Source organism: Bombina bombina, chromosome 6 (assembly GCF_027579735.1).
Source record: "Bombina bombina isolate aBomBom1 chromosome 6, aBomBom1.pri, whole genome shotgun sequence".
NCBI classification, from domain to species: Eukaryota; Metazoa; Chordata; class Amphibia; order Anura; family Bombinatoridae; genus Bombina; species Bombina bombina.
The window spans coordinates 969,773,446-969,783,503 of NC_069504.1; positions in this window are offsets into that span (position 1 = coordinate 969,773,446).

Here is a 10,058-nt window from a genome sequence, read left to right on the forward strand (position 1 = left end):
TAAAACCTAACACTACCCCCTTGAAGATCACCCTACCTTGAGACGTCTTCACCCAACCGGCCAGAAGTGGTCCTCCAGACGGTCCAAAGTCTTCATCCTATCCGTGCAGAAGAGGACCTCCAGACGGGCAGAAGTCTTCATCCAGGCGGCATCTTCTATCTTCATCCATCCGGAGCAGAACGGGTCCATCTTCAAGGCATCCGACGTGGAGCATCCTTCCAGGCCGGCGACTACCCGACGAATTAATATTTCTTTAAATGACGTCATCCAAGATGGCGTCCCTTGAATTCTATCAGCCAATCGGAATTAAGGTAGGAAAAATCCTATTGGCTGATGCAATCAGCCAATAGGATTGAAGTTCAATCCTATTGGCTGATCCAATCAGCCAATAGGATTGAGCTCGCATTGTATTGGCTGATTGGAACAGCCAATAGAATGCAAGCTCAATCCTATTGGCTGATTGCCCTTAAAAGGGCCTTTTTGTGGGGCATGCCCCAAAGAAAACAGCTCTTTTGCATTTAAATAAACATACAATACCCCCCCCAACATTACATACAACCCACCACCCACATACCCCTAATCTAACCCAACCCCCCCTTAACACTAAGCCCCTGAAGATCTTCCTACCTTATCTTCACCATGCCGGGTATCACCGATCCGTCCAAAAGAGGGTCCGAAGTCTTCATCCTACCCGGCAAGAAGAGGTCCAGAAGATGGTCCGAAGTCTTCATCCTATCCTGCAAGAAGAGGGCATCCGGAACGGTAGACATCTTCATCCAGGCGGCATCTTCTATCTTCTTCCATCTTGAAGCAGCCGATGCGGATCCATCCTCTTCTTCCGGCGACTCCCGACGAATGAAGGTTTCTTTAAGTGAAGTTATCCAAGATGGCATCCCTCGAATTCCGATTGGCTGATAGGATTCTATCAGCCAATCGGAATTAAGGTAGGAAAAATCTGATTGGCTGATTGAATCAGCCAATCAGATTCAAGTTCAATCGGATTGGCTGATCCAATCAGCAAATCAGATTGAGCTCGCATTCTATTGGCTGATCGGAACAGGGGTTTAGAGTAGGTGTAATTAGTTTAAAATTCTTGTAATCTTTTTTTTTTGTAATTTAGTGTTTGTTTTTTTTGTAATTTAGTTTAGTTGATTTAATTGTAGATAATTGTAGGTAGTTTATTTAATTAATTTATTGATATTGATTGTAGTGTTAGGTTTAATTGTAACTTAGGTTAGGATTTATGTTACTGGTAATTTTGTAATTATTTTAACTAGGTAGCTAGTAAATAGTTATTAACTATTTAATAGCTATTGTACCAAGTTAAAATAAATACAAAGTTGCCTGTAAAATAAATATAAATCCTAAAATAGCTACAATATAATTATTTGTTATATTGTAGCTATATTAGGGTTTATTTTACAGGTAAGTATTTATCTTAAAATAGGATTAATTTATTTAATAAGATTTATTTTATTTCGTTAGATTTAAATTATATTTAATTTAGGGGGATGTTAGTGTTAGGGTTAGACTTAGCTTTAGGGGTTAATACATTTATTAGAGTAGCGGTGAGGTCCGGTCGGCAGATTAGGGGTTAATAAGTGTAGGTAGGTAGCGGCGACGTTGGGGGGGCAGATTAGGGGGTAATAAATATAATATAGGGGTCGGCAGTGTTAGGGGCAGCAGATTAGGGGTACATAGGGATAACGTAGGTTGCGGCGGTGTACGGAGTGGCATATTAGGGGTTAAAAATAATATGCAGGGGTCAGCGATAGCGGGGGCGGCAGATTAGGGGTTAATAAGTGTAAGGTTAGGGGTGTTTAGACTCGGGGTACATGTTGGGGTGTTAGGTGCAGACTTAGGAAGTGTTTCCCCCTAGGAAACAATGGGGCTGCGTTAGGAACTGAACGCTGCTTTTTTGCAGGTGTTAGGTTTTTTTCCAGCTCAAACTGCCCCATTGTTTCCTATAAGGGAATCGTGCACGAGCACGTTTTTTAAGCTGGCCGCATCCGTAAGCAACGCTAGTATTGAGAGTTGCAGTGGCGGTAAATTATGCTCTACGCTCCCTTTTTGGAGCCTAACGCAGCCCTTCTGAGAACTCTAAATACCAGCGTTGTTTAAAAGGTGTGGGGGAAAAAAAAAACACGCATAAATAAAAAACATTAAGTTACAAAAAATAAAAAACCACAGTATCAAAAATAAAAAAAGAATTACACCTAATCTGATAGCATAGCAAAGTAAAAAAGTCCCCCCCCCAAAAAAAAAAAATCTTGCCTACAATAAACTACCAATGACCCTTAAAAGGACCTTTTGCAGGGCATTGCCCCAAAGAAATCAGCTCTTTTACCTGTAAAAAAATACAAACACCCCTAAAAGTAAAACCCACCACCCACACAACCAACCCCCCCAAATAAAAACCCTATCTAAAAAACCTAAGCTCCCTATTGCCCTGAAAACTGTTCCAATCAGCTAATAGGATGAGAGTTCAATCCTATTGGCTGATTGGAAGAGCCAATAGGATGAGAGCTGCTCAAATCCTATTGACTGATTGGAACAGCCAATAGGATTTTAGCGGCTCTAATCCTATTGGCTGATCTTGGATGATGTCACTTGCATTCAAGATCCAGTTTACGGTGGAGACCGTATTGAAGAGGAGCTCCTCGTCGGATGTCTTCAGGATGGACCCGCTCCTCGGTGGATGGATAAAGATAGAAGAGGCCACATGGATGAAGACTTCGCCGGCTTGATGAAGATGGAAGAAGCCGACCAGATGAAGACTTCTTGCCAGCTGGATGGATCCTTCAAGTGGAAATTCAAAAACTTTAAGTGGATTGTCAGGAGTTAGTATTAGGTTTTTTAACGTTTTTTTGGGTGGGTTTTATTTTTGGAGTAGGGTATTTTCAGGGCAATGGGGAGCTTAGGTTTTTTAGATAAGCTTTTTATTTGGGGGGTTTGGTTGTGTGGGTGGTGGGTTTTACTGTTTGGCGGGTGTTTGTATTTTTTTTTACGGGTAAAAGAGCTGATTTCTTTGAGGCAATGCCCTGCAAAAGGCCCCATTGGTAGTTTATTGTAGGCTAGGGTTTTTTATTTTGGGGGGGCTTTTTTTATTTTGATAGGGCTATTAGATAAGGTGTAATTCTTGTTTATTTTGATAATGTGTTTTTTTATTTTTTGTAATTTAGTGTTTTTTGATTTTTTGTAACTTAGTGTTTATTGTTTTTGTAATTTAGAAATGTTGAATTGTAAATTTTAATAATTTGAGTAGGGTTAGGTTTTTAAATATGTAATATAGTTAATTTAATTGGTAGTTTAATGTATTTTTAGTATAATAGTTAAGGTAGGTTAATTAATAGTTTAATATAGTTTAATTTAATTGTAGGATAATAGTTAGGGTAGGTTAATAGTTTATTATAGTTTATTTTAATTCTAAAGGTAAGTTTAAATTTATTATAATATAGGGATGTTGTAATTTTAATATAAAGTTAGCGGGTTGTTAGGTTAAGGGGTTAATAGCTTAATGTAGTTTATGGCGATGTGGGGGGCTGGCAGTTTAGGGGTTAATAGGTTTAGTTAGTGGTAGTGATGTGGGAGGCCAGCGGTTTAGGGGTTAATACTTTTATTTAGTTTGCGGCGGGGTCCGGGAGCAGCAGGATAGGGGTTAATACTTTTATTTAGTTGCGGAAGGGTCAGGGAGCAGCGAGATAGGGGTTAATACTTTTATTTAGTTGCAGCAGGGTCTGGGAGCAGCGGGATAGGGGTTAAACATTTTAGTATAGTGCCGGTGTTTAGTGACAGGGAAAAATAAAGTTGGGAAAAAGCCGAATATCAGCGGTCCGCTGCTCATTGCCCTGTACTTGGTGCGTGGCTTTTTGCCAGCTTTTTTTTATAAATATGGAGATCGTTTTCAGGCCCGCTGCCGTGTTAGGCGAGCGTATTGGTTCCGTCGAATGCAAGAAAGTTGACGGCTTGATAGATAGGCCTCATTATCTTTCTTTTTAAACAACAAAAATTCTAGTGTTGACTGTCCCTTTAAGCAACTTAGGTCTAGTTTCTGTTGAGTTGGTAAAGTTTGGAAACTGGTGGTATCTCCATAGACTTTAATGGAGATAAATGTTTTTATCCCAGTTTCCAAACTTTACTACTTCAGCCCTAAGTATGGCCTAGTATCTATTGAGGTGGTTAAATGTGGAAACTAGTGATTAAAACATTTATTCTAATTAAAATCTATGGAGATTTATTTTTTAAGTTACCACCAGTTTCCACACTTAACCACCTCATTGGAAGTGAGCCTTTAGTGTGGCCTAGTATCTATTGAGGTGGTAAATTGTTGAAACTGGTGATAAAAAACATTTATCTCCATTACCACCAGTTTCCACACTTTACTACTTCAATGGAAACTAGCCCTATGTCAGTATAATCCAGCAGGCAATAAGAAAAGGAAAAATTATCAAAAGATTATACATTGTGATACTCTTTATATGGGCCAATAAATGGCCATGATTTTAGAACCATTGTTCAAAGTTCTTTATATACTTCAACAAAATGACATACCTGTATCTGTATAGTGTTTAGTTAGGTCTTTAAGCTGTTGTGGCTTATACATATCTATTTTTTCCAGCAACCTCTTGTTTTGAGATCTTGGGCATTTCAGTTGTTAAATCATCATGATCAGAGATTATATCAATTGGAATGAGTAACTCTGGGGTTTAACTTTTCCGATGCTCTCAGCCCTTTTAGAGATTGATTGCTCAGATTTTGTTTGAACAGCAAATGATTATTATGAAGAGGAACATTCTAGTGTACTCACAGTTAACAGAAAGTGAAACATTTCTAGTTTAATTATTTCTTGTTTATACCCTTGAATGAAAAAGTGAACCAGAAAGCATTAGTGTGATACATTGAGAGCAACAGCATCCACTATATCCATCCCTGCAGAAAATTATTAGCAGAATTTTTTAGTACCCCCTCCCCTGCTTAGGAAATATGAATGGAAATGTGAATGTGACCAGTTGGAATACCACAACCCTTCTTAGATTTAGCTATGAGACCTGTATTTTTTAATCAGGCTAACAATCGTAGAATGAATGTTTAATACATTCAAAAGAAGTTTATTTGGTAGTAAAATTATAGGCATCATCCCTTATTCCATATTAAACTGTAAACTGTTTTCTCAGTTAAACTAACATGTACAAATAAAGCAGCATACAGCAGTCTACAATGTCATGTCTGAGAACATATTTTTCTATAGTTCCATCCTCCCTTTTTAAAACTTTTCTCATCTTGGCCTCAAACACTTTCCTGCAATCATCCCTTTTTTCCTGCCCTTTTCTAACTCATCTGCTCATTTTTCATACTGCTTAGTCAATAACCACTCATGCAAATAAATCCATTCATTAAAAAAGCTTAGTATCATGTCTGTGTTTTTTGTAAGAAAAGTATATGCTGAGTCTTTTGTATTAAGGCATGATGTGCTGTTTAATTATGCTGTGCTTTACCAATGGCCTTGTAGATCTCATTAAGCCTTAAAGGGACAGTATATTCAAAATGAAACTTTCATGATTCAGATAGGGCATGCAATTTTAAACAACTTTCCAATTTACTTTTATCAACAAATTTGCTTTATTCCTTTAGGGGTATTTTTGAAAAGCTAAATCTAGGTAGGCTCAAACTGATTTCAAAAACCATTGAAAACAGCCTCTTAGCTCAGAGCATTTTGAATGTTTTTTACAGTTAGACGGTACTAGTTAAAGTGTGTCATATAGATAATATTGTGCTCACTCCCATGGAATTATTTAGGATTCTGTACTGATTGGCTAAACTGCATGTCTGTCAAAAGCACTGAGATAAGGGGGCAGTCTGCAGGTGCTTAGATACAAGGTACTCACAGAGGTAAAAAGTGTATTAATTTAACCGTGTTGGTTAAGCAAAACTGGGGAATGGGTAATAAAAAGGGATTATCAATCTTTTAAAATAATAAAAAATCTGGAATAGACTGTCCCTTTAATTGTAGTAAACTTTATATTTGACTGGCTACAGTTTTATGTTGCTTGTGTATTGCATGAGACTCTCTACTCTCTCTACTGGCATTTGGTTTGTTATTTTACTCTTGTTTCTTACCCTGGCTTTCCTAACATTGCTTCCCTACTTTGGCATTTTGTTTTGTCCCCCTGGCTTGACTATGTTTTAACTTTGACTTTTTTTACTGACCCTGCTTGTTTTCCTGACTTTGTAAATGAGTTTAAATATATCTGCTTATATGATTTTGACCTTGTCTTGTTTGTATTACGTACTTCCATTACTTCCATTGTGATACTCGTGGTATTTTATTGTAGTACTGTTGCTGTGCTATGTGTAAGTTCCAGTGTCCTTGCAACTTTCATTTATTTGTGATGTTCCCTCTTCCATAAGATTTGCACATCAGGTACTGTCTTTACTAACCTATTTTATGCATTTCTTAGTTTTGAAACCTTACAGTTACTTAATATATTTTTCAATTTGTTAAAGATTTGTATTTTATCTGGGTTATTTTAAGAAACTTACATTCAGGTATACTTATTATATACACATTGCACATTCTCTTTTTGAAATTAATTTGTTTATTTTGCATTGTAGGTTCCAGATTAAATTATTTGAGAGAGCTAAGTTAGGAGGTACAATAAGTATCACTCTCTTACCCCTTTCTCTGGCTTTCTACTGTGCATTATGTGCTTTAAACTAGCAGTGCCCAGTAAGGGTCTAAAGTAAACGGGCCACTCAGCCATTGATTCTAACCTGGAGAGATTGTAGAAAATCAATAATTCCACTGGACGTAGGTGAAGATGTGCACTTGGCCAGGAAAGCAGAATACTTTTATTTTTTAACATATTTCATAGTTTAAACATGCGTTGTGTTTAAGATTTTAAGGTTTAAAATAAATCAGGTGTTTACCAAAATAAGCATGTATGGGTTATATATAGACTGTCTGATGGCAGGTGGGGAACCCTGGTGGATTGAATGGGATATTCTCCAACATTTTAAAACTTGATTGATAATCTAGTTGAGGTGAATTCAGTTATGGAAGTTTTTAAACCAAATAAATCTGTCAGAAAACCATATGGGAAGAATGGATTCTAGACCACTGTTGGCATAAAGAAAACTAACCAAAGTGTCATAGACACAATTACAAACCATCTCACTAACATCTCGTCCTAGATGGTCTCCCACCAGCTCAAAATCAATATATTAAAGACTGAACATTTTATTAGTCCCCTTCTATCAGTTGTCCTTAGGGTTATTTTTGAACAAGAAGATAAGGGTAAATGTAATTAGATTTAAATTTAGATGGAGAAATCAAAACAGCACAGGCCAGGCTTTGGTGCAGTGGGTAATTGGAACAGTTCAAACAGAGTTAATTATGCTTAAGAGGGTACAATACAATTAGGTTTATTTGGGGTGAGAGGCCCTGTTAATCTTTAATGGGCTATAGCACTGGAAACTATTTAATTAAGGTGCCAGTGTGATAGTGATGAGGTCTACAACTCCCTTACTGCTGCTCATATTGATGAGAAAAAGGAAACCCTAGTATCAAGTTTAACAAATGTGTCTGTGATACATAGAGATCGCTTGAGTGAAATGCCAATATCTCACCATATAAGTTATATTGCACTATTACACCATTGTTTCTTCCCTTGCTTTATATGTATTTGTGTACTCATTGTGTTTGAATTGGATACAAATTTGTGCTTGCGATGAGTTTACTTTATTATTTTGATACCAATTTCAAATTCCAATTCTTATAAGCCCTATATCACAATTTTAAACATGGCTTTCATAATGCACAGGGTTAAATTAGTGAGATATGCTGTGCTGTATAAGGAGCAAAGAGCAGGCTTAAAGCTTCTCAAAGGGTAACATAAGCGCAGACTTGATTAAAGTCTCATCCCTGGTACAAAATCCTTAGCCAGATATTCCCAGTCTCTCTAATGGACTCATCAAACACTATTGATTGATACTGCTCACAAAAAGCTTTTTTAGCCATTAAAATCAAATAGAGAAGTTCTGCCCTGAGTTTTTAGAAGGCATCTAAAAGAAAGACCACCTCAAAAATACCATATATATAGAGCAGAGTGCTGTACTTTTATCAGTGAAGTAAAGACAAATACATCACATTATGATCCCCTAGGAAGCTGCAGGGGGCATTAATCCTACACATGTACTAAAAGCATTGAGTTAAGAACAGGAATGGTTAATGGCATTACATATCTTACTAAACCTGTTTGAGATTCTTTAATATCCCTTTTTCTTAACAAGGACACTATAATGCAAAGTTATGTATATGTGTGCAAGGTATGTCATTTTGTTGAATTTAAAATGTTATAAGTTTAACAAAGAATATGTCAGAAGTGAGCTGTTGGTTAACTTTATTGTCACTGAGGGAAACTGCACTTTATCATCAGTTTATAACTTCAGAAGTGCTTTAGGCTTGTGGTTCCAAAACATATTTGAAAGGATCCTCAAGAGGCCAGAATTTAAGAATCATTTTACCTTTGCACCATAATTCTCGATCTGTTATGACTACGTAAAGAAGGGATATCAAAATTAATTTTTGGGGGTAATGTGTTCAAACCTGAATAAAGGTTTTTTCATCAAGCTTGTAGAAGATTGTCCCTCTCCACCTATAATGCTTTGGGAGTTGTCCCTATTGGCCTCTAAGCATTAAAGGGACATTAAACACTAAGGGCCAGATTACAAGTGGGGTTACAGTTACATGAGAGTGAAAAGAGTTTTATTGCGGTTGTTTGCGCACGTATCACAAGTTGAACGTAAACACAATTGATTGAGCGCAATTAAATTTAATGCACAGCCTCAGAGCTTTGGTTAACTGTTTGGCGAAACAAAAAAGTGTCACAAAACACATAAAAAATACTTTACAAAGTACAGTTACACTCATAATAACACTAGCTAATACAAATTATAAAAAAAAATATTGCACAAAAACGTTAGAACAAAAGGCAGCAAAGGGCTTTAATATATACATGTCTAAAGAAGGATATGTATGTATAAATATATGTACATACATCTTTGATTTTTCCACTTTTTTGCTTCATTGGCTTCTATGGGGGAATAAGTTCATGTGTGCAATATCCTAACTTTATCTTTTTTACACGCATTCAACTGTAAATACGATGGCTACCCAACAGGCGCAAAATGCTTGCTTCTAGTGGATTAACACGCAAGAGGGAGCGTTAAATACAGTTCCACTTGTAATCTGGCCCTAAATACATTTTCTAACCATAGTACTGAAGTTATCCTCCAACCACCTTTGGTCATGGGTGCGGCCATGTTGAAATCTAGCTTTCACATGTACAACAACTATACTTCGGGTACCTGCAGTAAAACCTAGGTTCTAAAATTGTGGTGCCCATAAAAAGAGGGAGGTGTTTAAAATGTATTTTCCATATAATCATTTTGGGTTAGATTACAGGCTGAGCAAGGTTGATAAGATTTGGTATATCATTTTGTGACTGGCCCTGTGGAATCAATAGCTCTTTGTCTCTTCTTACAATATACAATACAAAATACTTCTGTCTCTTTTATGTGTTTATATGTTATTAATGGGATGTTGTACTGTAAACTTTTCTATCCTTTGAGGTATTCCCAGTGAATTATTTATTATTTATTATTAAATTGTTTACAAATAGCTTTTTTACCTGTATTTTGTCATTTGAAATAGCTACTTTTGCCTGTTGAAACTTGCACCTATACTATAAATTTCAGTAGCGCAATATTGGCTATAGAAAAGCTATGCAGGCAAGATGCAACATCAGAAACCTTCCACTGGGGAAGGAAGAGAGCCTAGCCAACTTTTAAGAGTATTCCTGCAACATCTTTGAATACAAGGAGCTCTTTTCAGCTGCTTGCAAACGTTAATTATCCCTTTAACAATCAGTATTTGCTATTATTTTTTCAAATACACACACCTCCCAGTTTCAACATTTATGGCTAAGTATTAGGGACTCAGGAGGTTGAAGAGGGCAATCGCCATTTTGTGAGTGGGGATGTGTTTGAAAGGGGCAATT